The following is a 13,494-nucleotide window of genomic DNA, read 5'->3' on the forward strand; positions in this document are numbered from 1 at the left end:
GAAAGCCTAAACCCTACTGTGCCTTGCATGGTTTTGCATTTCAGTGAAAGAGTTCACATAGTTCAAGTCCTAAGGTTACATTAATAAGGCAATATGTTGAAAACATAAAGGCACAGTGTCTCTAAATAAGCTATAGTAATTTTGTGCTTGGAATACATGACTCTTTGGTGCCATGAAAATCCTATGAGGGTCTTCCATACCTAAGTTTTTTCAGTACAGTGTTTTAACGATTAACTAACTGATCCCTTTAACATCATGCTAATTCTCTTACAAATGTAAATTAGCATACCTTCTCTCTAGAGCTTTACAGGATACACTAATAAATCTCAAGAAAATAATGAGTAGAGACATCATGAAAACCACTCTGGCTAAATATTCTTTATCCCGCAACTTATGTTGCAGGACTAGGTAAATATTTGATAACTCAGAGAAAATGTTGGGCTTTCCAGAATTCCCTTACCTCTGATAGAATGCAAAAAGCCCCTTTCTTTAAAATGTATAGGTTTCTTTTTTTCCATTTTGCACACTACCATAATATGAAATGAAGACTAGTGTCAGCCTTTGTATTAAAGCTGTCCACAGCTGCAATAACAAAATGCCAAATGCAGTGAAACACACCTGATTTCACATTTGCTCACAGTTTTTGTTGAATTTGCCGATTTTAGTGAGCAGTTTACAAAACTGGGAAAGTTCAAGGCTTATTCTTCATGGGCACTATGTACTGAAGTGTCTAGATATCCTGGAGGTGGTGACTGTGCTTGGGAAAGGGTTGGTGGTTTTGGAGCTTCACGGGTGCTGAAAGGAGAAAGGAGTCTGGTAAAAGATGTAAACATTTCCATTGGCCCCTTGAGAACTAGGATTGGTTTGCTTGGTTTGGAAGAGAGTCCTCCAGAATGGCAATCAAATGGTAAGGATTTCTTTACAGACTCCATATTCCAGAAGACTACAAAAACATTTAACTAGGTAGTGCCAGCATTTCATTTTTATGGGCATCACATGTATTTCACAGGTTTATTTAACTCTTTGTTTAGTACTTGAGTCCCTTGACAAAACCATTGCATAGAGAATGCATACAAAGTATAAACCCAAGCTGCTCCTAGTAGAAGACCATTCTCATCTCACTAAGGAGCAACTCATAGACCAAACCTGATTAGAAGTAAAGGTTTTATGGGAATTACAGATATCTCATCTTAATACACTTCCTTAAACTACTCATATTGCAACAGAAGTATTTCAACTTTATTTAAAATAGTGTGCAAATTCAGTTTTACCATAGGTCACCTTGCTAGAAAAATACTATTTCATACCATTATCTTACTGAAGTGGAAGACAATATTTAGGCCAGTTAGCACTACCAGATTTTTGACAAAAGGTAGCTAACGACATGGCCTAAAGAGCTGAAATTCAAGAACATCTGCACAGCCATACTGGCAGTGTGGTCATGGACTCGTTTGTTGTATGGTGTGGGAAGAAACTGTTGCCAGACTCTCAAATTAAGGGAAAAAAATGAGCAACTTTATTACTTAGCTATGCACACCACTTAATAATCCTACTGCAAATGGAGTTGGTCCCAAACATGAGTGTCACATTACTTAGAAAGTAAGAAGAGGAAAAAATCTTTATTGCTGCTAGAGAGGAGGCTGCCAGAAATCCTGCAGCTGAATGCCCTGGAGGACGCAAGAGTTTTTCAATGTGCTCAGAGGATTACAATTCAAAGACAGAGGCAAATGCTGTACGTTCCTGAATAGCTATTGATTGACTGATACACTTAAAGGATAAGGACTGAATCCTGCAGAAGGCCAGGGAGCTGAAGACAATTATATATAAAGAAAAGAAAATCCTGTTCTTTCCAGAGCTTGAGTCTAGTACTCAGGTTAAGGGACATATATCTGGGTGCTGCTGAAACAGGGCTTTACTAAAAGAGTAGAAGCAAAATATTTTGAAAGCTAGGAGGCTTAGTTATCAAGGACAAATATATATGTCACTCCAATCAACCTCTTAAACGATGTACTTAAAATTTGGTAAATGTTGTTTCAGTGAATTGAATTGGCATTTTTTTAAATAATATTTGATTAATTACCTACTCAGAAGACTAAATACAAAATATGGGAACTATTTTTTGTTTAAAATTAACCCAGTTCTCAGCTTTATTGTTTGGGAAGGAGGGAAAGGGGCAGGGACATTGAATTTTTTACTTCCTATTTCTAGCATTTTTCATATATGGAAGTTTTTTGTGAACAGTATGTTCTCTCCCTGGGTAGCGTGTAGAGTAGAGTATACATATTTGAACACCACAAACACCTGAAACTTCCATGCGACATGGGCATACCTCTCCACTCCCTCATTTGTTGTTGTTTTCATATGCAGTTTCCCTCTCTTCTTTTACTGTGCAGAATTCCCATCACAAATCCCCAGATATTCAGCTCTCTGGTCTCCCTGTAAATCAGAGGAGCATGAAGCAAATATTTTTGTAACACTAATGCAGCCTTAGAACTGACCTGTCTCTTGAAAAACAAGCAATACCAGAACATATGAAGTGCAAAGAAAATATACATAGAGAGGAGCAAAGGGATAACCTTGGAATAGTAAGATAAAGAAAGGGAGTAGTATTTCTGGCCTTGCTAGGAGGAATGGTGCAAAGGTGGACTTCACTGAAGAACATCAGTATGCATAAAGGAAAAAATATCTTCCAAAACTCTTGCTATTAAAATCCCATCCACTACCACCCATCTCATGGGAAGAAGTCAGGTCCAGTGGAAAAAAAATAAAAGAACACAACAAAAAACAGTAAAATGTCTGTCCTTTGAGTAATCTTTTTTACTATTGTGAAGTGCGTTGCCTGAGAAAACAGCAATTCTGTCCTGGTCAGGAGAGAAGGAAATGTTTTTTTTCCCCACAGATTGTTCTCTTAATGTTGTGGTTCTGCTACTCTATGCAGAATACTTTACCTTACTTTCATCATCATAAGGAGCTAATTCAAAACAGATTCCCTAAAGAGAATATGCAATTATAATGCTAAGCTAAGTATCAGAAAATGGAAACAATCAGTTTTGAGGACTCCATTGTATCTGCAGGATTTAAATACAATTGAAAATGTCATCAGTTTTTATATGCAAGTAGCAAGAGACAAAAGAAACAAAGATAAAGTGATGCACAAAGTGGGAAAAGTCTTTAGGGACATTAAGCCAATTCAGAACAATATGGAAGTAATCAAAAGTCAGTCAACAGACCAAATAAGACATTATAAAATAAAGGTGCAGACTAAAGCTGAGGCAGCTTAAGGAAGGCTGGATGATGGTAGATGCAGTGTGTTTACATAAGAGACGAAGTGATTAGAGAACAAGATATGAAATAATTAGTGTTGGTTAAATCTCAAAAGGTTTGGAGCTTTGTTTTAGTTAGGATAAGCATGAAGAAGTTTGGCTGCTTACCCAGAGCTTCTCCGTGGTTTCAGGAAGCTGACAAACAAAACTAGAAAACTACACAAAGGAAGGATATACACAGAAATGCTTGCACTTTCTTCTTTCAAATATTCCCTCCCCTGTGTTCTGGCACATTTGTTAATGCTTTCCAGAGGTACATAAAAATTGATAATGACCCTAAAGTTTCTTTAAACACCTTTATTCCCAGGCAGCATTTGAGTTACAAATTATAATTTCCCTGCACGTGTTCTTCTTCCAGAATAACTAGGTCAATTTTTTAAAACTTCTAGTTAGGAAAGCATGTGTGTCATTACTCTGTGTGTGTGTGTGTGTGTGTGTGTCTTTATACGTGTGTATATATATATCTGCAGATAAAATGAAGACATAAAGTTGAGGAAAAGTAAAACATCCAGATTTTAGTGTGATGCTTTTTTCAAAGACTACAGGGAATTAGGGGACAGGATAGATTGAAATAATAACAAAGTTTAAAATGCTTGATTAGTTGTCAGAAGGTAAAACGAGCTGCACAGGGGAAAAAAACCCAAGATGGATTAAAAGTTCTGCATCTGACTGAATTGCGGGTGATACATGGGTGTCATAGTTAAGGCCCCAGCATAGCAGCTCTCCTGTTGAATGTGCAATTAGGCTTTTCCAGGCTGAACCTAGACATCATTGTGATCAGGAGTCCGGGGTTCCCAGTCATCGTCACATCACTTTTTGGATGTATGCCCAGGAAGCTCCCAGTTTTCCTTTGCCTGCCTTTCCAGGTCTTACTCCATTACAGAACCGGGATATGGATCCAGACACAGGAATTTGATCTTTATTGCTTGCTGTGTCACAGCTGAATTTGGAACAGCAGCAGCATAGCTTCCAGGGCTAAAAGGAGCCAGTAAGAATCTGAAAGTGTAAAGACTGTGCCTCTATCTTTTTGGTAGTGAGTGGACTTGGAGATGCCAAAGGAGTTTTATCCTCTCTTCTCTCCCCCTGGGCATTTTCCAACTATTTGTCTTTCCTCCCTTTCTTGGACAGAGACAGAGGTCACTAAATTTTTTCCAGATGTAGCTGTATTTCTGCACTTCACACTATCTCTGCATTTTACTATGTGGAATGTGGACTATCTCTCTACCTCTGGTACAGCTATAGCTACTCCAGATTACACCAGTCCCTCCTGTTATCTTTATTTGATCTCTCTACTGACATACTTACCAAAGCTTGAGCTGATTCTACTTACTACTACTCAAGAAAATCTTTCAAGGGCCTTTCAAAAGTGTTTTTATATATGACACAATCTATGTAATTTGATGGCTTATCAACTATCTAATTTCTTTTTAAGAGATAAATGTTGTGTTTACTTAATGTTGTGTTAAAATTGCTGGCAATACATCTCCCAATCCAGCACTGGCTATATTGCACTGCTCTGTTCTGTATATATGCTGGTGTACCACTAAGGGCAGCTTTAATATCCCTGACTGGGGTTTGAACTCCAGGTCCTGTCTCACAATGGGTTGATTTGCATTAGCTTTCCATATTGCTAATGAAGAGAGAGAAAGAAGTTATTCTGAGGGTGGTTCAAACCATGAGTTCATATCAGGTGCTCTGAATTACTTTGTGGAGGAATCCTGCTCCTCTGCTGCTGGCTATGTAAGGTGTCTATGGATAGTAGCATCCTAAACTCAGTGCCTAAAATCAGCCACTGCAAATGTCCCTCTTAACACTATTTCCGCTACCAGAAATGTGAAATATGTAGAGCAACCACAAACACAGGGTATTTTTCACGGCCTCCCACAGTACTTTGTATCAGCAGCAAGAATGAAAACTTCCTTTCAGAAGGGGAGGCACACTGGATGCATCTGCTTTAAAGCCTGATGCCCCACTTAAGGAAACGTCTTAACCTGGAAGGAGATGAGCACTGATAGGAGGGAAAATGCAGACAGCAGACACAAAACCACTGACTTTTCCATGAGCAGGAAAACAACATAAGCTTCTAAGCAAGGATGTGCTTCAAGCGTGCTCATATTTCCATAGCTGTTGCCAGATATCAGTTCTAGGAATCTGTAAACAGCAAAGACCACATCCTAGTTTTGGCTTTGCTAAATTACTCTTTCCATGAGGTCTTTAAAGGACTAGGAAGGAACTTGAGAAGTTTAAAGGGATTATGGTACATGAGCATATTCTCAAAGTGTTTATCAAGCAGCAAGAGCTACGAACTTAAGCGCATGACTTAAAGCAGCATTGATGATTTCAAAGTGCAAGAGGGCATGCAGTCAGTTCTAGCCAATTTTAAGTTATTTTTGGTGTAAGCTCTGCTTTGATTGTACTCCTGGATTTGCTGTTGTTGCAAAACATGTGTTCCATATTTTGTGTGTCTGTGTTCCCAGATGCTTAAAACCTATTCACCAACCAGGCACACTGCAGAGAAAAATTCATCCTTTGTAAGTAGAAAATGTAATTCTATTCTTCAATATGTGACCCAACGCATAGGCTCCATTTATATTTTTCCACCAATGAGCATTTTCTTTTTTGCCACCAACTGCAAATTTTCATTATGAATGTTTGAATTGTAATTTATTCTACTTCTAATAACACAGTTTGAGTCAAAATCAGTGACATCTATTGAGAGAGGGTCACAGGTCTACTTACTGTCCCCACTGTGGTTATTGTACAGCTGGCAGGTCTGCTGGTAGTCTCTTGAAAAAAAGCACAAGGAATTAAAGAGGTCAGGAGTTGCAGGTAGGTGAGATAAAGTAGACAGCTTAACTTTGAGAAGAATTTAACAGTTGTGAAACAGCTGTGTTCCTGAAAAGTCCTGAGAACTCTGAAGAGACATATGATCCATCCAAATGATCTTTATGTTTTACTTTACCTAATAGACAATAAGAGGGCTCATTCAGTTCAGGAACATTTTATGTGAAGTAGCCTGGTGAATTGCATTGTCCATGTCTGCAGCACAGCTGCAGAGTGGTACAATTTCTCCAGGCTTCAGAACCTTTTTTGCCAAGGGGTATGATACTCAAGCACCAATTCTGTGAATCACTGGGGACTGACTGAAAACTACAGGTATCTCATTTCTCACTGTCGCACATTTGAAAAGCTAGACCTGGCCCTACGAGTATTTCAGTCATACAAAAACTAATCACTACAACAAAAGGCTGAGCAATCATTTGTGGCTGATTTCGACTATTTTTTGAAATAAACAGAATTTGGGAACAAAACCAAGAGTGCACTGTATAATTCAAACAAAACTACAACAAAATGTATGTAAGTAATTTATGAACTACAGAACTAAGTGCTGCATTCTATTTTTTCTATTCTTTCTTCTTTTTATCATTTTTGCATATAAATATTCATAAAATATTCAGCAGGAATCTCATTATTTCTAACTAGAATGCACAATGGAGACAGCTGAGAAGCAAAGAGTTTTCTGTCAGACTAGAGTCTGTCTTCAAAAGCAGTGTATACTGCCTTTATGACTGAGAGCTGGTTTTGCTTTTCAAGACCACTTTGACTAAAATCTAATAATAATTAACTACAATACCCAGACACAAGCTGCTAAGGATTGCCTTCTATTTTTTTTACCCCTCCTCGCTGTCTGTATTGTTCTAATTTGTCTCATATTTTAAATATTGTATGATTGATTTAACACTCCTTTCCAAGGAATACAGAGAAGACCCCCAGTGTTCAATGATTGTTTCCCAGGTTTGCTCAGTTTAGCTTGCTAAGGACAGGTGTTAACTTTTATTAGACACTGAAGAAGAAATTAATTTCCATTTGTTGCATTTCTCCCAGTCCTGAAAATTGGGAAGGCCAGCTACACAAACGTAATTTCACTTGCTCTTTTGTATACAAAGAATCCAATCATGCAAACACTTAAACACATGCTTGGGTTTATACACATGAATAGTCCTGTTAAAGTAATCTGTTACTAATTTAAAAGAGAAATGAGCATAAAAAAAATTTGCATTTAGAACTCTCCAAAATTAATACTACTATTACATTTTATAAGTATGTTTTAATGAAAACAGAATTTAAATACACTTAAGGTTTAATTATGGGCTTGCCATTGAAAGACTCTAAGAGAAGAGTATATAAAGACATTCCAGTAATCTGGAACTCATGGTAAACTCAGTATATTCCTTGATACCAAGCAAATTTACACCACATTATCTGTAATTTTGCATGAAACCTGCAGTGCACTACAGCATCTAAGTAAAATGAAAGAAGGTAAAGACTATGCAAAGAAAAACACAAACTTTCAACTCTTTCAGAAAACTGGTGACTTTGTACTTGTTCATTAAGGTAAATAAAAAGAAAAAATTCTGAGATTAACAGCCAACTCCTCTTTCAATCATTATAAAATGAGTATGAAATTAAATCTGAACTATAACTCCTGGCCAAAAGGAATTTAAAACATAATAAAGAATGTGAAAATGCTACTGTAAAAAGGGGGACTGTATGACAGGAAAATCTGTGTGACTAGACTATATTCAGTCAGACAGTCTCAATGCAAGAGTGTCTATAAATCCAAATCCAAGTGCATATATAACTGCCAAACAGCCTAACAAAGACAGGATCACGATAACAAGGATGGATATCGGTAGCATATGCTGGGAACTCCCAGTCAGGTCAGAAAGCACATGCCAGAACTGAATCTGTGAAACAGTCACCAAAGTGAACTAGGCAGTATAGTAATCAATGATATACCTTCAAAGTCTATAAACAGTGCTTGAGATTCAGTTATATACTTGCTGATATTTAAACAGAGCCATTCTGCCAGGTTGGAATGGTTGATGCAGGGTGTTCTAATAGTTACACTTCTGATGCTAGAGTAAGAAATCTCATAACTGAAAAAAGGGGAAGAAAAGAAGGCTTCAATTATTGGTTTTTTGGGAGACCTATAAAGGTCCATCTTTAAATGAAATTTTAAATTGCTTAAGGACTTATTTTTTAACTGTTTATAACACTGCTTCTCAAATATTTGTATAATATGGAATTAGATGAAAGGATGTATTAGGTGGTGATTTAGGGTATTTCAGAAAAGTGTTTTGTAGTGATCACATACAGTGGTTGAAGAGTCTCAAAATTATACTGCTTTGCATTACAAAAGGCTTCTGCTTTCCATATTGGTATTTTGATAGAAAGTGGGTAGAATGAGTGGTTCCCAGAGTATTAGCAAAACAATGACTTAAAATATTTTTGTTTTCTGCAACTGCTTATTAAATCTTGAAGTAAAATAGCTATTGAATTATGTACACTGAAAAACAATGTATCATTAGAAAAGATATACATCAAGAAATTGTAATTTACATTTTTGTCATTATTCATTAATACCACACCCAGTCACCTGAGGGACTACAAACAATCTGGGGCATTTCTTTTGGGCTTACCATAGCACAGAATCTGGCATGTCTGGGGCTAAATGGGATTTCTGTTTTCCTGAGATGCTTACGTAAACACCCCAGCAAATGGATTCAGAATGTCACTTCTCAGAGAATCAGAATGTATGAGGTTGGAAGGGACCTTTAGAGATTATCTAGTCAACCACCCTTCTCAAAGCAGGATCACCTACAGCAGGTTGCTCAGGGCTGTATCTCCTGATATGACAGATACTCCAACCCCTTAGCCATCTTTGTGGCCCTTTGCTGGACGTGGTCCAATATGTATCTATGCACTGGGGAGCCCAGAACTGGACCAAGCACCGAAATGTGTCTTTAGTCCGGATCACCTCCCTTGACCTGCTGGCAACACTCTTCCTATGCAGCCCAGAAGGCTGTTTGCCCTTCTTTGTGGCAAATGCAGGTTGCTGGATCAAATTCAATTTGGTGTCCATGAGGACACCCAGGTCTTCTTCTGATAAACAGCTTTTCAGCCAGTTGGTCACCAGTGTGTGCTGGTGGGTGGGGTTATTCCCCCAAAGGTGCATGTCTTTGCAATTCCCTTTGTTGACATTCATGTCATTTTTGTGGGCCCCTTTCTCCAGCTTTTTGAGGTCCCTCTGAACAGCAGCACAGCCATCTGAATCAGTCAGTCCCCCCATTTTACGTCTTCAGCACACTTGCTGAGGGTGCACTCCAGACCATTAGCTGGGATGTTAATGAGTTTAAACAGTACTGGCCTAATATCAGGCCTGAGGTTACACTACTAAGGACTGGTCTACAGTTGGACTTCATGCCACTGATTGCAAAACTTTGAGACCAGCAGTTCAGCCAGTTTGCTATCCACCTCACTGCCTGCTTATCTAGCCCATACTTCATCGTTTTGTCAACAAAATGTGATGGGAGACAGTGTCAAAAGACTTGCTGAAGATGAGATAAATGATATCCACTGCTACCCTCATAGACTAAACTAGCCATTTCATTGTAGAAGACTATCAGGTTGGTCAGACATGATTTTCCCATTGTAAACCCACGGTCTTTACTCTCAATCACCTTCCTTAAGTTTCTGAGCCTTTTACCCTGAAGAGCACATAAAGGTTTATGAACTCCACCTGCGTAATTGTGATTAGTTTACAGCTGTTAGGACATGGACATTGTAAAGTTTTCATACCTGCCAATCTTGGTGTTAAAAGCATGATCCTGAAGTAAGCATGGAGTCTTGTGATTAACCAAAACGAGAGCAAGGTGAAGCCCAGAGCTGATTTATACTAAGAGCTGAGTTTGGCATTGCTGTTTGGAGACTAGTTTTCTATCTTTTCAGGCTGACCAAATGTTATAATGTTTTGTTTCTCCCCTTTGCTGTAGATGGTAAATGATTAGTATAATGTGCTTGGCCACAGCTCAGCAGTAGAATCGGTGAAAGATTATGATCTCTTCACAACATTGTTTCCTAATCTGTCTAATCAATATGTATTCCTTTCAGTATTCTTGAAAGTTGTTCTCTGTGCTAGCAGCTGAATGTGGTTTTCAGTGTTGTGTGATTGCATGATTGCAGCAGCGCAGGAAGTTACATCACAAAGAAGAAAATAGATATTTATAAAGGAAGATAAGTCTTGTTATATACCTAGGGAGAGGGTATTCATTTTAATAGCTCAGTTATTGCCGTTAGCTAGAACAGGCTGTAAAATCATTCTATAAAAACATTGTCATATATTTCTTCTCCCCTTATCATTTAAAACAGAACAATAAAACTATCTTGATGATTCTTTTAACTATCTCTAACTGTATACAGTATATTTACAGACTGACTGCCAACCACAAATCAGTTCAGTGTATAGTAATGTTCTGCTTTCCCTTGTATTTGCTACCTTCTGAGAAATCTTTTATCCAAAATGTACTCTTTTACCCCTGTATTTGCTTCATTATTGGAACTCTGTCTACCAATATAGCCAAGTGTCTGTCAGCATTTCTATTACGAACCGTCTAGCAGGGGTTCATCATTCAAATGTTCCTGTTAGTCTTAAGCTGAATTACCAGAAATTTCTTAGCCAAAGAGGGCTTCCATGATCACTCTTAAATGTAGTTTGTTTTCTTTTAAACACGAGCAATATTTGGACAACTGTAAGTTTTCTGGAAGCACAGAAACATCAAATTTTACTGAATTTAGACTCCACTTCTCTATTCTTGAAAATCAAATAAAGCTGGGTTTTCAAACTCGAAAATTTATTTTCAGATCTTATTAATAATGTTAGTCTTTAATATAGTCTAGATAGCATGGTTTGAAAATGCTTAGAAAAAAAATTCTATTCAAATAAAACTATAAATATTAACATCCTTATTTTATTCTGAGAGTCCCATGGCTTGGAATTTTACCTTATAGATTAGGCAAAAATTCTTGCATGACAAGAAACTTGCAGCTTGCTTTGTCTAGGGAGTTGTGTTCATGTGAGTTGTCTCCCTGTGAGATTCTGTATCACAGATTTGTTGTTAAAAAGGATTGTTATACTGCAGAGGTCTTCAAGTATCATTGCAAAAGAGTGCCACTCTTTTGATGATCTTAGTGCACTACAGTTATATTCCTGGTATAGCTCTCACTCAAGTGGTAACTGACAGTTCAGTATTCAAATATTACCTTTTCTTCAGTGACATCCATCATTTTATGTATTGCTTCTGATAACATTGGCAACAATGTATAAGATGTCACATAATGTTGTGTTACAACTTTTCTTGGGAATTGTGTGTTGTAAAGGCCTTGTGAGGCATGGGGAGAGGGGAGGGAGGAAACATTCTGCTGGGAATATTTGTCAGTTCACTGGGTGCTTAGGAAGTATAAAAAGAAAAGTGATCTCACCCTCAACCTTTGACACATGGACTTCTTTAGAGGTGTTTAAGCTGTTGGACACAAAAAGCAGTAGGCAAATGACCTCTTACACAGGGGCTGTGAAAATTTTATAACTGTGGCTTTCAGCCTGTATCCAGCAGATTCCTTCTGAGGTGGTCACTGACATCGCACAGCAAGCTACCCATGTTGAATTTAGCTGAAAAAAAAAAAGCTGAAATGCACTGCTGTAGTCCAATTCTTTAATAAGAAACAACTTTTGAGACACTGTAGTCACCCTTATTACTGAGCAGAATATATATAGTCATAGTCTACTACCCGATATTCTTTGGCTCTGTCACAAAGTCTGTCTACACAATATCTTTCTCTATGACAGCAGAAGGTGCTGTCAATAGAGGCTGAGGATTATTTTAATTCCGTCCTCCATTATACCCCCTGGTTGGTTATAGGCTTTGCTGGAAGAGGCAATGTTTTATTTCCTTGAATCCAAAGTAAACATAGGTGAGAAAAATTCATAAAGGTACACTGGTATCTGAGCTCTAAAGCTGAGAGTGAAGGCAGATCCAGCAAAGAGGTTAAGTCCAGGATGACCAGGGATCAGGACCAGGCAGAGTGAGTGCAGGAGCCAAGGCAGGTCACACCATGCCTACACCAAGATGGTGCAGGCAGCTGGAGCCCAGGTGAGGGTCAGGTGTTCTTGCGGCACTGGTGGTACTTGTCTACCCACAGGCACAGCTCCCATGTGGGTAACTACAACATGTATCTCCTTGGGAAGAGAGGGCAAGAGATCACTAACCAGTGAAGCCTTTGAAAATGTCAATTTATTTTTTTTTTACTCATCCTGTGCTAATTTTTAACAAATAAAACAAATCAGCAGAAATAGACAGGTCGATACATCTTTTTACTAAATCTTGGGTCTGCTGTTGGAGAAAGGTCATAATCTGTTTATTAGTCTGTTAAAGAAGGACACTGGCCCCTGAGAACATTTACAGAGGTCTCCCAAATTCCAGGCTCTCATCAAAACCACTGGTGCATATAAGGCACATGAAGATCTTATATTATTTTTCTGAAGAAAAATGCCTAAGTAATGTATCTCTATAACATTTTCAACACTGAGCAAAATGCATATTTATTTTTCCCAGAAAAGACCTAGCTTGGTTTAATAAATGTATGTGTGCACACATGCAGTTAGCTTTTGTATATGTTTGTATATAAACAGGAACAATAAGTAAATAAACACCATGAGGCCAGATTTTCTAAATTAAATGCCATTTCCTGCAATTCCTTTAATGGACAAACTTTTTCCACATGAAGATGAATTCAGATATTACATTTATGCAGCGAGCAGAATCTCACAGTTGTTTTTACTGAACAGCAAACAGACATTATCTTGGCATAAGAACATCAGTTGGTTTATTTAAATGTTTTTGTCTAATCATAAAGATTTATGTTGTGTTGCATTGTTATTTTCACTAGTAACTAAGGTTACCTTTGTGTTCTTTAAGAACATTGTCAATATTTCATGTTGTCTCTCTAAGCTGTAAAGGAGGTCTTGGAGATACTAATGTGTGAAAGGAAAGGTGAGACAGCTGTTAAAACTAAAAGCTGCTAAAATGTGGTACGTAAGAAAAACATTAAAATCACTTATTATCATTTTGTTATAGTATGGAGATACTAGACATCAAACACTTGTTAATCATCAGCAATTCAGAATCATGGTGCAAACTGGAGTAGGATACTGTTAACTGTTTTCCACAACAACCCCGCTTTCAAACAGCAAAAAAAAAAAAAAGAGGTGGGTGGCAGGGGGAGAGGCTCTAAAACATCAGTCTGTAATTCCCCTGAAGAAAAAGTATAGTGG

Source organism: Phalacrocorax carbo, chromosome Z (genome assembly GCF_963921805.1).
Source record: "Phalacrocorax carbo chromosome Z, bPhaCar2.1, whole genome shotgun sequence".
Lineage (NCBI taxonomy): Eukaryota > Metazoa > Chordata > Aves > Suliformes > Phalacrocoracidae > Phalacrocorax > Phalacrocorax carbo.